This window comes from Puma concolor, chromosome B4 (assembly GCF_028749965.1).
Source record: "Puma concolor isolate L17-30 chromosome B4, mPumCon1.1.hap2, whole genome shotgun sequence".
Taxonomy (NCBI): Eukaryota; Metazoa; Chordata; class Mammalia; order Carnivora; family Felidae; genus Puma; species Puma concolor.
Window position 1 is genome coordinate 59911413 of NC_141673.1, and position 17875 is coordinate 59929287.

Here is a 17875-nt window from a genome sequence, read left to right on the forward strand (position 1 = left end):
CCAGCTGGAGAAACACGCCCAAGCAGTGGCTTCCGGCAGGTGGCAGCGGTTGGTGATTCAAGATCTTTTGGCGCCCTTCTTGTTCCGGACCTAAAAGGCAATGAGCAATTTACAGACCCCTCCCCTGACCCTAAAACCGTGCGACACCCCCCCTTCCCCCGGCCCCTGCGAGGATATCTCCCTTGCTTAGCCGTGAGTTCCCCGCTTAGTGTGGGCTGGGATACTTCCCTTGATCCGCCGGTGGGAGAACGCCGAACCGGGGGGAAGGCTGAAGCCGCTGCCGGCTGGATGGAAGGCACAATGGGAAGCATTGCCGGGAGAGAGGGGTGCGGTCTCCTTCTCTTACTCTTGTGATTTGATAGAGAGCAGAGGCTACTGAGTTGCTGTGTGTCTTGGAACAGTACCTTCAAAGTTTTTCTTTTCTTCTTCTGTTCCTTCTCTTTCACCTTCTTCCTCTTCCTCCTCCTTTTTTTTTTTTTTTTTTTTTTTTTTTGAAATGAGCTGGTAGTTGAAGTATAGGTTAAGATTTGGAATTAAGCCTGGTCTCCTGCCTCAGTTTCTCCTGAGGTGAAGTTTCTCCATACAGCGGACGCGTATGCATCCGGCACCCCATCGGGACCTCACGGGTCCGCCAGGAATTGGAGGGCTGAGCCCTCCAGCCCTTCAGTCTGTGACACCTCTGCCAGCATTGGACATCTCATTCCCCACACCATTATCAGAGCACCCTCCCCACCCCCCATGCTGGGAAGGAACCAACCCAGTCAGGCCCCGAGTCAGTAAATGTCTTGGCCGCGCCATTGGTGCTGGAGGCTGGGGCTACGTGGGCGTGCAGACAGAGGATCAGAGTAGAAAGCCCCTAAGAGGTCGGGAGGGTGAGGCCTAAATGAACTTCACCGGCAGTAGTAAGTGGTGTTTGTTGGTTGGGGAAAGCTGCTCCGAAGAGTACTACTCTTCTATGGCTTGTGTAACAGAAACCACAATGATGATGAAGGGGGGGATATTAGCAACTATCCCCGGAGGCGTCCAGCAAGGCCTTACTGCTCAATTGAGGGGCTAAATTATCTCCTGTAGCAAAGGGGGTGCTAAGGAAAAATGAGCTCAAGACTACTCCGCTTAGATTGGAATCCAGGTTCTGCCAGGTATTTGCTGATAAACTCCAGCAAGTTAAGTTATATATGTGTGCCTCAGTTCCTCCATTTGTAAAATAAGGATAGTAGTACCTACCTTATAGGGCTGTTGGGAGGATTAGATGTGTTAATATCTGTAAAATAGAAGAGCCTGGCACAGAGTAAGTAGCATATAAGCGTTCGTGAAATAAATGTCCTTTAATCTTCCCAACATATGAAATAGTTGGCATTTCCCCATTTTACACCCGTAAAGGATCATTAGTAGGCATGAAGAGATGCAGCAAGAAGAAATACATTTGTCGTAAGTGTTTGGTTACAAGGCTGGGGAAGAACTGCATTACAGATGCCTTTTTGTGTCCTTCAAAATGTCTGCGGTAGTTGATTTGGAGGAGGTAGTTTATCTGATTTTTTTTTTTTTCCCTCTTCCTCTTGGTCTGTCTGTAGCCTTCTTTGGCATTTTGCCAAGTTAAAGCAGTTATGGCATCATCTGACTTTCTGGCATTTTTGTCTGCTTTATAGAGAAGTAGAGCAAAGAGAAAAGATGAGGACTCTTGGCAAACAGATTGGAGGACTGTCCTTCATTTTTTGTACTATTCTTGTCTTTTAATCATAAATAATGCAAACTGAACTGATCATGATCTTAACTCGGCATAAGTGATCTATACAGCCTGTATGTGGATTTTCTGTGACAAATCTGTTTTTTCTCGTGTAGCATGTGACTAATATGTTTTTTTTTATTGCATATTTATTCTAAGATTAGTTTGAACATAATTGGGAAGGGCACATCTTTAAAAGAAAAATGCACATTAAAAAAACCTAATAGCACAGGGCTACTGGGTGGCTTAGTGGGTGGAGTGTCTGACTCTTGATTTTGGCTCAGGTCATGATCCCAGCATCATGGGATTGAGCCCCAGCATGGAGCCTGCTTGAGATTTTTTCTCTCTCCTCCAACCCTGACCATCTTCCCTGCTCATGCTCTCTAAAAAACAAAACAAAACAAAGAAAGCAAAACCCTAATAGAACAACTTTAGGAATCACACAGCACTATAGATCTTCAGTTACTTGAATAATTGTGGTTCACCCTGTAGAGCTTAATTGTAATTGTGGGTTCACTCCATAGAGCTTAACTAGCTCTTTAAACACTAGCTAATGTGTTAAGATGTATAATCATTTAGGAAGAGAGAACATTATTTCCTATGTAAATGGGAAAGAATTTGTTAAGAAAAATATCTTCGGTCCTTTGGCATTTTGACCAGGAAGTGGTATTCATGGTAACCCATAATAGAAAGAAGGAGGATAAAAAGAATGTTTTATGGTAGACGGGTAGTTTATAGTCTTTTCCAAGACCCATTTTTATAGGCTCAGACTAGATGCAAGATACAAGCAGAAAAATAAATTTGTATGCTAAGTTTCATTTTTTTAATGTTCTAAGACAGTGGATCTCAGACTTAGCTGTTCTTCAGCATCTCCTGGGAGCTTTGTAAACAGACAGACTTCCAGACTGCCCCCAAAGATTCTGACTCTAGGTCTGTGTTAGGGCCTGGGAATCTATTTGGAATCTTTTTAGCTACTGGGAAGGACAGAGAACAAACTAACATAGGTAAGTACAGCTTTAATAAGAGGAGTGATCTTTCAAAATGTGCGTTTGATCATGTCATCTACCTAGAATCCATCCATGTATTCTGATAAAGACTAAATCTTTAGTTGGCCCACAAAACCCAGCAGTGGTGTACCAGCCACACCTACTATCTTTCAGATCTTCAGTGTCATGTTGCCTTTTCTCAGGTTGTTGCCTCTGTCTTTTAAGTCTCAGTCACCTCTCACTACCAACACACATATACTTTCCAGGGCCAAGCAGAGTACAGTGCCTGGCATGTACTGGGCACTCAACTATCTGTAAAATGTATGGCTGACTGAAAGGGAAGAGTCAAGGATGGACACTGATACTAGTAAATTGATAAGGAGATGGATTGGGGATTAGGAATATGGAGAGAGATCCCATGTATTTTTGCCATGTATTAGAATATGAGATGATTGATTTGCTGGAAGAGGAAGTAGGAATAGGGTGCCTGGGTGGCTCAGTCGGTTAAGCGTTGGACTTCGGCTCAGGTCATGATCTCATTGTTTGTGGGTTCGAGCCCCTCATCGGGTGCTGTGCTGACAGCTCAGAGCCTGGAGCCTGCTTCAGATTCTGTGTCTCCTTCTCTCTCTGCCCCTCCCCTGCTTGCACTCTGTCTCTCTCTCAAAAATAAATAAACATTAAAAAAAAAAAAAAAAAAGGAAGTAGGAAGAGATAGCTTGAGACAGTAGTGAAGGTTTGAAATAGGTGCTATGAAAAGTGGGAGACAGTTTCCTGGAAACCATTCACAAATACTCATTTGACATTTACTGAGTGCCTAGTCTGTGTTCTTACATAAACTTGCTGAGGGTGGGTGTACTAGGAGATCATGAATTTGTAGCGATACCAATTCATGAGGCAGTTACTTCCTCTTTCCAACAGTACTCAGCTGCTTGGATGATTGAGCCAGAGCAAAGAGGCAGCTGGCATGATAATGGGTTGGAGTTTTGTGGAGTAGGGATGATGGATGAACACAGAGGCAAGGAAGTTGAGAGTCTGAGTAAAAGAGGGTTTGTGGTCCAGGCCAAATAGAGGAGTGAGTATAAAAGTGGCCTATTAGGGGCTCTTGGCTGGCTCGGTGGGTAGAGCATGTGGCCCTTGATCTCAGGGTTGTGAGTTCAAGCCCCACGTTGGGCATAGAGCTTACTTTTTAAATTGTTTTTCTAAGTTTGTTTATTTATTTATTTTGAGAGAGACAGCATAAGCAGGGGAGGAGCAGAGAGAGAGGAAGAGAGAGAATTCCAAGCAGGCTCCACTCAGCCAGCGCAGAGCCAAACATGGGGCTCAAACTCATGAAACTGACCTGAGCTGAAACCAACAGAAACTTAAACACCTGAACCACCCAGGTGCCCCATAGAAGAGCTTACAAAAAACAAAACAAAACAACTAAGAAAAAAAGGAAAAAAAATTCTATTAGATTGAGAGAATGTAAAAAGTCACTAACAGGCTTGAGTCTCAATGAGGTTGAAGAAGTAAGATGGTTGGAGATCTCAGAGCTGTAGTTGGAGAAAATAGTGCTTTTGAGATGAAAATTTCAAAGGACATAGAGGAAGACAGGAACTAGGTTGAGTCGCCATGGAGTGAATGATTGAAAGGGTAGGGAGGTGAAGATTTTTGGATCTGAGGAGAACGTGCCTTATGGCTTTTTCAATTGCACGTAGCAAAAAATCTGACTAAAACTAGCTAACCAATAAAGAGGATTTATTGGCTTATGTAACTGAAAAGTCAAGAGGTAGGATGGGTTTCAAGTTCATTTTGATCCAGGGGTACCTGGGTGGCTCAGTTAGTTAAATGTCCAACTTCAGCTCAGGTCACGATCTCATGGTTTGTGAGTTTGAGCCCCACATCAGGCTCTGTGCTGACAACGTGGAGGCTGCTTGGGATTCTCTCTGCCTCTCTCCCTTTCTCTCTCTCTCTCTCAAAAATAAAAAGTTCATTTTGATCCAGAATTTAATGACATAACAAAAGGATCCATTTTCTAATTTTCTTGCCACTGTCCTCCCATTTGTTAGCTTCTTACTTGGGTTCCCTCCTGTAGCCATATCTGGCTAGGTTGCACAGGTATCATATCCTTATACCACAAGAGGAAGAAAGTGAGCTTTTTTTTTTTTATTTTATTTTTAAGTTTGGAAATATTTATTTATTTATTTATTTATTTATTTATTTTTAAGTAAGCTCTATGCCCATTGTGGGACTCGAACTCAAGTGAGATCAAGTGTTGAACGCTTTACTGACTGAGCCAGCCAGGCACCCAATTTTTTAAAACAATCATTCATTCATTTATTCACTCATTCAGTATTATTTTTTTTAATTTTTTAATTATTTTTTTAATTTATTTTTTGAGAGTGAGAGACAGAGTGTGAGCAGGAGAGGGTCAGAGAGAGAGGGAGACCCAGAATCTGAACAAGGTTCCAGGCTTTGAGCTGTCAGAACAGAGCCTGACTGTATTTACTTATCTTTAAGTAGGCTCCACAACCAGTGCAGAGCTCAATGTGGGGCTTGAACTCACAACCCTGAGATCAAGACCTGAGTCAGACACTCAACCCAATGAGCCATTCAGACGCCCCAAGAGTTCCTTTTTTTTAATGGCTACGTAATATTTCACTGTATGTATGTACCACATGACCTTAATTTATAAAATATATATTCCTGTAATCATGTTAGCTTTTCCTCCTTGTGTTAGTCAGCTCGTGGTCTTAAAGAAGGCTCTTGCAGCTTCAGGCATCACATCCTTCCAACAGTGACCCAACCAGAAAGGAAGGAGGCAATGAAGGCTTTCTTCTGTTGACACTCCAGTCCCCACATCTTATTGACCAGATCTGGGGTCACATAGAGCCACCCCAAGTTACAGGGGAGGCTGGGAGAGAGTATACGACAAAGAGGATCATGATTAATTCCCTAAGGCTGGCACACTGCCACCAGGAATTCTCTGGGATTCTGTATGTGGGTAAGGGGCAAATGGCTGTTGGGTAGGCAACTGTATTGCCACACCCAGTTAACTACGGCACTTTGGGCCAGTAAAGGCACATTTCAAGACAGTAGTATTTGCAAACATCCGTGACAGTGTACCCATACGTAGTTGTATCTGCCTTTCTCTGGAAGAGGCAGGCATCTTGTATGTGTTAGTAGCCAAGACCAGCTGTTTGAGAAATAACAGATGTGCATTTATTTACTTCTTGTGATTAATGACCCTTAATTTGTTCCATCTTCTTATATATTAAGTACAACAGTATACTGAATTATGTCTCATCTTGCATTTAATATGTAAATCAATACCTCCCTTGTATATCCTGAACTGGAAAAGTTTAGGAAAGATTAGGGACCTTTCAGGGATGGGAGAATTTGTGCCATGTCCTCTAGTTTTCTGGAAATGTAATTACTTGAAGTGATGAACTAGGTCAAGAGTGTTTCTTCAAATCACACAGTGCAAGATCCCTGTTTATATTATCTGAAGCCAGCTAGAACAGCGGGCCTTGGGCCATATGCCCAGTATTGAACAACTAGACCAGAGACTTTATTTATTATTATTTTGATGTAATTTATTGTCAAATTGGCTTCCATGCAACACCCAGTGCTCATCCCAACAAGTGCCCTCCTCAATGCCCATCACCCACTTTCCCCTCTCCCCCACCCCCCCATCAACCCTCAGTTTGTTCTCTGTATTTAAGAGTCTCTTATGGTTTGCCTCCCTCCCTCTCTGTTTGTAACTTTTTTTCCCCCCTCCCCTTCCGCCATGGTCTTCTGTTAAGTTTCTCAGGATCCACATATGAGTGAAAACATATGATATCTGTCTTTCTCTGACTGACTTATTTCACTTAGCATAATACCTTCCAGTTCCGTCTACGTTGCTGCAAATGACAGGATTTCATTCTTTCTCATTGCCAAGTAGTATTCTATATATATAGAATTCTATATTCTATATATAAACCACATCTTCTTCATCCATTCATCAGTTGATGGACATTTAGGCTCTTTCCATAATTTGGCTATTGTTGAAAGCATTGCTATAAACATTGGGGTACATGTGCTCCTGTGCATCAGCACTCCTGTATCCCTTGGGTAAATTGCTAGCAGTGCTATTGCTGGGTCATAGGGTAGTTCTATTTTTAATTTTTTGAGTTACCGCCACACTTTTCCAGAGTGGCTGCACCAGTTTGCATTCCCACCAATAGTGCAAGAGGGTTCCCTTTTCTCCACATCCTCGCCAGCATCTATAGTTTCCTGATTTGTTCATTTTAGCCATTCTGACTAGTGTGAGGTGGTATCTCAGTGTGGCTTTGATTTGTATTTCCCTGATGATGAGTGACGTTGAGCATCATTTCATGTTGTCTGTTGGCCATCTGGATGTCTTCTTTGCAAAAGTGTCTAGTCATGTCTTCTGCCCATTTCTTCACTGGATTATTTGTTTTTCAGGTGTGGAGTTTGGTGAGTTCTTTATAGATTTTGGATAATAGCCCTTTATCCGATATGTCATTCGCAAATATCTTCTCCCATTCCGTCGGTTGCCTTTTAGTTTTGTTGATTATTTCCTTTGCAGTGCAGAAGTTTTTTATCTTGATGAGGTCCCAATAGTTCATTTTTGCTTTTAATTCCCTTGCCTTTGGAGATGTGTTGAGTAAGAAATTGCTGTGGCTGAGATCAAAGAGGTTGTTGCCTGCTTTCTTCTCTAGGGTTTTGATGGTTTCCTGTCTCACATTGAGGTCTTTCATCCATTTTGAGTTTATTTTTGTGTATGGTGCAAGAAAGTGGTCTAGTTTCATTCTTCTGCTTGTTGCTGTCCAGTTCTCACAGCACCATTTGCTAAAGAGACTGTCTTTATTCCATTGGATATTCTTTCCTGCTTAGTCAAAGATTAGTTGGCCATACATTTGTGGGTCCAATTCTGGACCCTCTATTCTATTCCATTAGACTATGTGTTTTTGTGCTAATACCATACTGTCTTGATGATTATAGCTTTGTAGTAGAGGCTGAAGTCTGGGCTTGTGATGCCTCCCACTTTGGTTTTCTTCTTTAGTATTACTTTGGCTATTCGGGGTTTTTTTGTGGTTCCATACAAATTTTAGGATTGTTTGTTCTAGCTTTGAGAAGAATGCCGGTGTAATTTTTTAAAATGTTTTATTTTATTTTTGAGATAGAAACAGAGCATGAGCGGGGGAGGGACAGAGAGAAAGAGACACAGAATCTGAAGCAGGATCCAGGCTCCGAGATGTCAGCACAGAGCCCAACGTGGGGCCTGAACTTGTCAACCACGAGATCATGACCTGAGCCGAAGTTGGACGCTCAACCAACTGAGCCACCCAGGCACCCCAAGAAGAATACCGGTACAATTTTGATTGGGATTGAATTGAATGTGTATCTGAATTGCTTCAGATAGTATTGGCATTTTAACAATATTTATGCTTCCAGTCCATGAGCACGGAATGTTTTTCCATTTCTTTGTGTCTTCTTCAATTTCCTTCATAATCTTTCTATAGTTTTCAGTGTACAGATCTTTTACATCTTTGGTTAGGTTTATTCCTAGGTATTTTATGGTTCTTGGTGCAATTGTAAATGGGATCGGTTTCTTTATTTCTCTTTCTGTTGCTTCATTATTGGTGTATAAAAATGCAACTGATTTCTGTACATTAATTTTGTACCCTGCGACTTTGCTGAATTCATGTATCAGTTCTAGCAGACTTTTGGTAGAATCTGTTGGGTTTTCCATGTAGAGTATCATGTCATCTGCGAAAAGTGAAAGTTTGACTTCTTCTCTGCAAATTTTTATGCCTTTTATTTTGTTTTATTGTCTGATTGCTGATGCTAGGACTTCCATCACTATGTTAAACAACAGTGGTGAGAATGGACATCCCTGTCATGTTCCTGATCTCAGGGGGAAGCTCTCAGTTTTTCCCCATGAAGATGATATTAGCTATGGGCTTTTCATATATGGCTTTTATGATGTTTAAGTATGTTCCTTCTATCCTGACTTTCTTGAGGGTTTTTATTAAGAAAGGATGCTGTATTTTGTCAAATGCTTTTTCTGCATCTATTGACAGGATCATATGGTTCTTATCCTTTCTTTTGTTAATGTGATGTATCACATTGATTGATTTGCAAATATTGAACCAGCCCTGCAGCCCAGGAATGAATCCCACTTGATCATGGTGAATAATTCTTTTCATATGCTGTTGAATTCGATTTGCTAGTGTCTTGTTGAGGATTTTTGCATCCACGTTCATCAGGGATATTGGCCTGTAGTTCTCCTTTTTTGTCGGGCCTCTGTCTGATTTGGGAATCAAAGTAATGCTGGCTTCGTAGAATGAGTCTGGAAGTTTTCATTCCATTTCTATTTTTTGGAACAGCTTGAGAAGGATAGGTATTAACTCTGCTTTAAATGTCTGGTAGAATTCCCCAGGGAAGCCATCTGGTCCAGGACTCTTATTTGTTGGGAGATTTTTGATAACTGATTCAATTTCTTCACTAGTTATGAGTCTGCTCAAATTTTCTATTTCTTCATGTTTGAGTTTTGGTAGTGTGTGGGTGTTTAGGAATTTGTCCATTTCTTCGAGGGTTGTCCAGTGTGTTGGCATATAATTTTTCATAGTATTCCCTGATAATTGTTTGTATTTCTGAGGGATTGGTTTTATTAAATCCATTTTCATTCATGATTTTATCTATTTGGGTCCTCTCTCTTTTCTTTTTGAGAAGCCTGGCTAGAAGTTTATCAATTTTGTTTATATTTTCAAAAACTAACTTTTAGTTTCATTAATCTGTTCTACTGTTTTTTAGATTCTATATTGTTTATTTCTGCTCTGATCTTTATTATTTCTCTTCTGCTGGCTTTGGGGGTTTTTGCTGTTCTGCTTCTAGTTCCTTTAGGTGTGCTGTTAGATTTTGTATTTGGGATTTTTCTTGTTTCTTGAGATAGGCCTGGATTGCAATGTATTTTCCTCTTAGGACTGCCTTTGCTGCATCCCAAAGGGTTTGGATTGTTATACTTTTCATTTGTTTCCATATATTTGTTAATTTCTTCTTTCTTTGTTAATTGCCTGGTTGACCCATTCATTCTTTAGTAGGATGTTCTTTAACCTCCATGTATTTGGAGGTTTTCCAAATTTTTCCTGTGGTTGATTTCAAGTTTCATAGCATTGTGGTCTGAAAGTGTGCAAGATATTATCTCAATTCTTTTATATTTATTGAGGGATGCTTTGTGACCCAGTATGTGGTCTGTCTTGGAGAATGTTCCATGTGCACTCGAGAAGAAGGTATATTCTGCTGCTTTAGGAAGAAAAGTTCTAAATGTATCTGTCAAGTCCATCTGTAGACCAGAAACTTTAGACATGTAATTTCCTCTGCCCTGTGTTCTTTGGGTTTCCTTCCTTAAGTTTCTGGGTCGGGGGGAGGGCAACTGAGACCTCTGGCTCATGACCAAGGCTTGAGAATCCTCTTAGGTTGATGGGAAGGAAACAGAGATGGCAGAAGAACCAGCAGCAAGTACAAAAGAGTTATTGAAAAAATAGGAGCTGAGTTAGCAGATGGCATGAAACTTAAATTCAGCTTTTGCTAATAAGGTGAAATTGACAACTCCTTGTGGAACTGAGTTTATAAATGCTTTTTTATTGCCCCCTGAGCCTTTCCTCTCCTCCTAGTGGACAGACAGCCTCCTAAGGTTTATATTCTTCCAGAGAAGATGATAAAGCACCCCCACTCCAAATGCAGTTATGAAGTCTCCAAGTTCCTAGTCCACTGACCCTGTTTTCAGTAATTCACTGTTTGTCCACTTCACTCTCCTTTCATGTGGTACTTAGAACAGATGGGGGGCACCTGGGTGGCTTAGTCGGTTAAGCATCTGACTTCGGCTCAGGTCATGATCTCATGGTTTGTGAGTTCGAGCCCTGCATCGGGCTCTGTGTTGACAGCTCAGAGCCTAGAGCCTGCTTCAGATTCTGTGTCTCCCTCTTTCCCTTTCCCTTCCTCACTCTCTCTCTGTCTCTGTCTCTCTCCCTCTCAAAAATAAACATTAAAAAAAAATTTTTTTTGGAACAGATGGGGTACAGCTTCTACAGCTTGCATTCTAGGAAGCGTCCCAAAAGAGGAAGAGTTAAAAGTGAACATATCTGAATGGTTGTAAAATATTTCTCATTTTGCTGCCCATCAGGTAGGCCTGAAGCCTTTTTGGATATGGCTAACCCTGCTACTAAGACACACTTTGAGCCCATGCTGTAGCACGGAGCTTCCAGGTTCACTGGCTTTAGGACTCCTTTCCCTGGAGAGCCCATGAGATCATAATGGTCAGCAGACAATAGATGGGTAACAGACTTGATTGGAAACTCAACAGTAGCTACTTCACACAGGTTCCTTGACCACCCTCAACAAAACCAACATTCTTTTTTGTTTTGTTTTAAAATTTTTTAATGTTTATTTTATTTCTGAGGGGAAGAGAGAGAGAGCAAGCATGAGCGAGGGAGGAGCAGAGAAAGAGGGAGACACAGAATCCAAAGTAGGCTCTGTGCTCCAAGCTGTCAGCACAGAGCCTGACGCGGGGCTCGAATTTACAATCCATAAGATTACGACCTGAGCCAAAGTCGGATACTTAACTGTCTGAGCCACCCACATGCTCCAACAGAACCAACTTTCTTGGTGGCTACAACCACACTACGTTCTGACCACTCCTTAAACTGGCATGGTTCATAAATTGAAAGGCTTTTTAAAAATTTTAACTTTCATTTTTTCCTGTTTTACTTAAAAACATTAACATTGATGTATGACATTAAATTAGTGTCAGGTATACAACATAATGTTTCAATAGTTGTATACATCTCAGAATAATAAAGTAAGTCTTGGGGCACCTGGGTGGCTCAGTCAATTAAACTTCCAACTTTGGCTCAGGTTGTGATCTTGCATTTCACGAGTTCGAGCTCCACATTGGGCTCTGTGCTGACAGCTCAGAGCCTGGAGCCTGCTTCAGATTCTGCATCTCTCTCTCTCTCTCTCTCTCTCTGCCCCTCTACCACTCTTTCTCCCTCTCTCAAAAATAAATAAAAACATTAAAAAAATTATAGAGTAAGTCTAGTTAACATCCATCACCTTACATTATTACAAAAAAGGTTTTTTCCTTGTGATGAGAACTTTTAAGATCTCTTCTCTTAGCAACTTTCAAATATACGATACAGTATTATTAACTGTCATCACCGTGCTCTACATTACATCCCCAGGACTTAGTTTTTTTTTTTTCTATTAAAAAAATATTTTTTAATGTTTATTTATTTTTGACAGAGAGAGACAGAGAGACAGGACATGAGCGGGGGAGGGGCAGAGAGAGAGGGAGAGACAGAATCCAAGGTAGGCTCCAGGCTCTGAGCTGTCAGTACAGAGCCCGACGTGGGGCTCGAACTCACAGACCATGAGATCATGACCTGAGCCAAAGTCGGACGCTCAACCAACTGAGCCACCCAGAAACCCACCCCCCCACCAGGACTTAGTTTTTAACTGAAAGTTTCTATCTGTTGACCACCCTAACCCATTTCTCCCATCCCCCAACCCCCACCTCTGGCAGTCACTGATAAGTTTGTTCTCTTTATCTATGAGCTCTTTTTAGTATTATTAGTATACTAGATTCCATATATAAGTATGATCACTTAGTATTTGACTCATTTGACTTAGCATTATGCCCCTGAGGTCTATCCATTTGATATAAATGGTAAGATTTCCTTCTTTTAATGGCCGAATAATATTCCATAGTGTGTGTATACACACACATGCCATGCACATGTGCTACATTTTTTTATCCATTCATTCTTCAGTGGTCATATAGGTTGTTTTCTTGTCTTGGCTGTTGTCAGTAATGATGTAGGGACTATAGGGGTGCAGGTATCTTTTTTTTTCACTTTTAAAATCATCTTTATTTTGGTTGCAAAGACACGCTTTACTTAATATTTTATTTGTTCCCATTTGGAGTCTCATAGCTTGCCATGTAAAACACTGACTTCACTATCAAACTGCTATATAAGAACATTGTTATAAAATACAAACTATATTGGGGAGCCTGGGTGGCTCAGTCAGTTAAGCGTCCGACTTCGGCTCAGGTCATGATCTCGCGGTTCGTGAGTTCAAGCCCCACGTCGGGCTCTGTGCTGACAGCTCAGAGCCTGAAGCCTGTTTCAGATTTTGTGTCTCCCTCTCTCTCTCTGACCCTCCCCTGTTCATGCTCTGTCTCGGTCTCAAAAATAAATAAATGTTAAAAAAAATTAAAAAAAAATACAAACTATAAACTAAGACAATCTTCTTTACAGTATTCAGATTAGTGCATCAAAAACAACATTGATTTGGGGCGCCTGGGTGGCGCAGTCGGTTAAGCGTCCGACTTCAGCCAGGTCACGATCTCGCGGTCCGTGAGTTCGAGCCCCGCGTCAGGCTTTGGGCTGATGGCTCAGAGCCTGGAGCCTGTTTCCGATTCTGTGTCTCCCTCTCTCTCTGTCCCTCCCCCGTTCATGCCCTGTCTCTCTCTGTCCCAAAAATAAATAAACATTGAAAAAAAAAAAAAAACAACATTGATTTAAAAAGGCAAGTGGTGGGGCGCCTGGGTGGCTCAGTCGGTTAAGCGTCCGACTTCGGCTCAGGTCACGATCTCACGGTTCGTGAGTTCGAGCCCCGCGTCGGGCTCTGTGCTGACAGCTCAGAGCCTGGAGCCTGTTTCAGATTCTGTGTCTCCCTCTCTCTCTGCCCCTCCCCCGTTCATGCTCTGTCTCTCTCTGTCTCAAAAATAAATAAACGTTAATAAAAAAAAAAAGGCAAGTGGTTAATTGGCAAACATCCACATTGTTTTCTAATGAAGGATGGTACAAAATGGTATGCAGGGTAAACATTAAATTTTAAGTGTTAGTGCTCAAAAACAATAATTCTGGGAGGGGCGCCTGGGTGGCTCAGTCGGTTAAGCATCCGACTTCGGCTCAGGTCACGATCTCACGGTTCGTGAGTTCGAGCCCCGCGTCGGGCTCTGTGCTGACAGCTCAGAGCCTGGAGCCTGTTTCAGATTCTGTGTCTCCCTCTCTCTCTGCCCCTCCCCTGTTCATGCTCTGTCTCTCTCTGTCTCAAAAATAAATAAACGTTAAAAAAAATTAAAAAAAAAAAAACACAAAAATTCTGGGAAAGTTGCTCCCCAAAAGTAATTCTGACCCAAGGATACACATGTAGCCATAATTCTGAAGGATAATTCTGAAGGATTTCAGGAAAGGTAATTAATTTTCCATACTAATAGCTGTGAAAGTACACAGCAGAATAACAAGTTGGATCTCCAGATTTCTAACATAGTATGAACTGATTTTTCATACTCTTCCTCCAAATTACATTAAACATTTATAGTGACTACACATACCCCAGTAAACATCAGACTTAAACAGGTCCTATGCAAAAACAATTATCCTTAGTGTTTTACTAGGCAATCTACAGCAAATGCTTAGTGTATATACATCAGGAGGATGAGATATTCTAGGAAATTACTCACTGATTTCATTTAGACTGAACAAGGGTCTTAAGAGAAAACCAACAATAAAAGTTAAATAGATAATTTGTGCTGTTATGAACCAGAAAACGAAACAAAACACCACAAACAGGTGGGTTAACTTTAAGTTATTGAGAATATTTCCTCTGCTGGCCCATATCAAAATTAAATTTGAGATTTTTTATTGAAGTCACACAAATCTGGGTGCATGTTACTCTGTGACAGAGACAGATACACACAGAACACACACACACACACACACACACACACACACACACACACACCTACCTTTAAATTTACTGATTCCAAAAGCTAAGTCACCAGGGCAAATAAATTATAAATGAAAAGCATATACATTGTGGACAAAACCTCAGAGTTACTAGATTGAAAAGCACGGAAGTTATGCTAGCAGTGATACCGAGAAAAACTTTCAGTATTAGAAAATATCAGATTGAATCCAAAAGAAACTTCCCCCCTGCCAAATAAAAATAACAAAGTATGGGAGCCATCCTTTATGCAGTAGCTTTAAAATAATAGTAATAAACCATGATTAAAGGAAATTTCGTACATAATTTGAGAATGTAGTGCAACAGTGTGCTCCTTTATAATTCAGCCTTTCATTCTCCATACGATGAGACCGAGAATTACAAGTCAGATGACAATGATAAAAATGATGAGGGGTTTTCTGGATTTGCGCTGATATTCTGCTGCTCTTGACAGCTGCTGGTTTGCTTGCTGAACGTGCACCTCCGCGTTTTCCACGTTGGCTTCTATGCTATTACATCTCCTTGCTCGTGAATCATCATTCCCAAATCTTTAAATATTTCATTAATATCCATAATATCAGCTTCAAGTTGCCTAATAGAAGATTCTCTCTCATGAATAAGGCAGAGGTCATCCTCTGTAATATTTTCATTCTGCACCTGCACCTGAGGTTGAGCTTGCTTTCCCAGGATACAAGATTCCTTTCCTTTGAGCTGTCCTCAGGAAAACCACCAGATACTCTAGAACTGGCTCTTACTCGAGCAACAAACTCTTTCTCTTTCTCAGCAGCTTCCCTCTGGACCTTTTGAAAGTTTGTCAGTGATGTCGTGAATTGAGCCACTAAGCGATCCTTCTGTATTTTCCTTTGATGCTGTTCGCTGGGGGTGGTGGGCAGGGATCCAAACTCTTTAATGTACTTACCGGTCTCTTTGGCAAGTTGGGTAGTATACTCCTGCTTCTGTTGCAACATTGTGTGATCTTCTGGATATTGGAAGAGATACACTGGGCCAGTAGGGCAGGGTCACCACCAACACCCGGAGTGTAAGACAGAGCTGATTTGCTTATTCACTAATTTCATCAGATGTCACCTAAGCAGTCACCCCAACCTCCTCGGCTTCCTCCTCCTCCGCTGGCCCCAGGCACCCACCGGCTCCAGAGCCCCCAGCTAGATTCTCAGCTGATAGGTATCTTTTTGAGATAATCATTTGATTTCCTTTAGATATATACCCAGAAGTGAAATTGTTGGATCACATGGCAGTTCTGTTTTTAATTTTTTGAGGATCCTCCATTGCTGTTTTCCCTAGTGGTTGCACCAGTTTATATTCTACCAACAGTATACAAGGGTTCCCTCTTCTCACCAACACTTATTACCTCTGTGTTTTTGATAATAACCATTCCAACAGGTGTAAGGTGATTGTGGTTTAGATTTGCATTTCCCTGGTGATTAGTGATCTTGAACCTCTTTTCAGATACTTGTTGGCCATCTGTATGTCATCTTTGGAAAAATGTCTTTTCAGAGCTGCCCATTTTTTAATTGGATTTGTTTGGTTTTTTGTTTGTTTTTTTTGCTATGGAGTTTTGTAAAAGTTTTTTTTTTTATATATTTTGATATTGACCCCTTATCAGATATACGAATTTGCAAATACTTTTGCCATTCAGTAGTTTACCTTTTCATTTTGTTGGTTTCTTTTGCTTTGCAGGAGCTTTTAAGTTTGATGTAGATGATTATTTTTGCTTTCGTTGCCTTTGCTTTTGGGTGTCATGTTCAAAAACAACGTTGCCAAGATCTATGTCAAGTTGCTTATCGCTTATATTTTTTTCTAGTTTTTATGATTTCAGGTCTTATATCTAAGTGTTTAATCCATTAAAAATTTTTTTTTTTTTTTTTTTTTTTTTTTTTTGAGAGAGAGCACGGGCGGGGGAGGGACAGAGAGGGAGAGAATCCCAAGCAGGCTCTGCAGTCAGCATAGAGCCTGATGCGGGCCTTGAACTCATGAACTGTGAAATCATGACAAATCAAGAGCCAACGGAGCCACACAGGTGCCCCGGAGAGAATCTTAAGCAGCCTCCACGCTCAGCGAGGATCCCAAAGTGGCGCTCAGTCCCATGACCCTGGAATCATGACCTGACCTGAAATCAAGAGTCAAGGGGCACCTGGATGACTCAGTAGGTTAAGCGTCCCACTCTTGATTTTGGCTCAGGTCACGATCTCATGGTTTGTGAGATTGAGCCCTACATCGGGCTCTGTGCTGACAGTGTGGAACCTGCTTGGAATTCTCTCTCTCCCTCTCACTCTGCCCCTACAGAGGTGTATTTGCTATATCTGCCTCAAAATAAATAAAAATAAACTTAAAAAAATCAGACACTCAACCGACTGAGCCATCCAGGCACCCTTAGGCCACTTTAAAGAAATACCTATATTAGTATCTTTCACTAACCAAAAGAATTACAAAGGGGATTTTTGCTTTTATGAAAAAGTGAAAAGCAAAAATCGTGTTCAGCTTTTGTTTTGCAGTGAGCCATTATAGGGGGAGCGGGCATCCCAAGCAGGGAGAACCAAGCTTCTTCCCTGGGAACTGTACTCAGCATCAAATGGCCATAGCTTTGAACTGTAAGCGTCTGTGCATTATTTCAATTTATTTTGTGCATCTGTTTGCAAGATGTGCCCTCAAGGGTCAGAGAAGCCTAGAAGAGAGTATTTTTGGGGTCTGGGAATTCTCAAAGAATTTCTCCATATAAATTAATGGGAATTAATTTTTCACTTTACATTATTTCAGATTAGGAAAGGTTTCACAGGAATGTTCTACCTTCAGATAGCAGAGGAAACCTGTATGTGTGGGTTTATTTCTGGGCTCTCTGTTGTGTTGACCTGTTTTTTATGCCAATACCTTACTGTTTTCGTTACTATATCTTTACAATATACTTTGAGATCAAGGAGTATGGTGCCTCTAGCTTTGTTCTTCCTTCTCAAGATTGCTTTGGCTGTTCGGGGACTTTTGTGGTTCCATACAGATTTTAGGATTATATCTGTGAAAGATGCCATTGGATTTTTGATAGGGATTGCACTGACTTTATATTGTTTTGGGTAGTGTGGACATTTTAACAATACTTCCAGTCCATGAACATAGAATGTCTTTTATCTGTCTTTAGTCCCTTTCCTAAAGTGTTATAGTTTTCAGTGTACAGGGCTTTCACCTCCTTGGTTAAATTTATTTTTGGGTCTTTCACTCTTTGAAACCACTGTAAATGGGATTGTTTTAATGTACCTGATAAGAAATGCGACAGATTTTTGTATGTTGATTTTGTATCCTACAACTTTACTGAATTTTGAGTTCTAAGTTTTTTGGTGGTCTTTAAGGTTTCCTAAATAGAATGTCACGTCATCTG

General features: G+C 41.0%; 1 pseudogene; it reads right to left on the reverse strand.

The window, feature by feature from the left end:
* Nucleotides 1-14707: 14707 nt before the first annotated feature.
* On the reverse strand, nt 14708-17797 carry LOC147579096 (syntaxin-7 pseudogene; annotated as a pseudogene).
* Between the last annotated feature and the right edge of the window lie 78 nt (nt 17798-17875).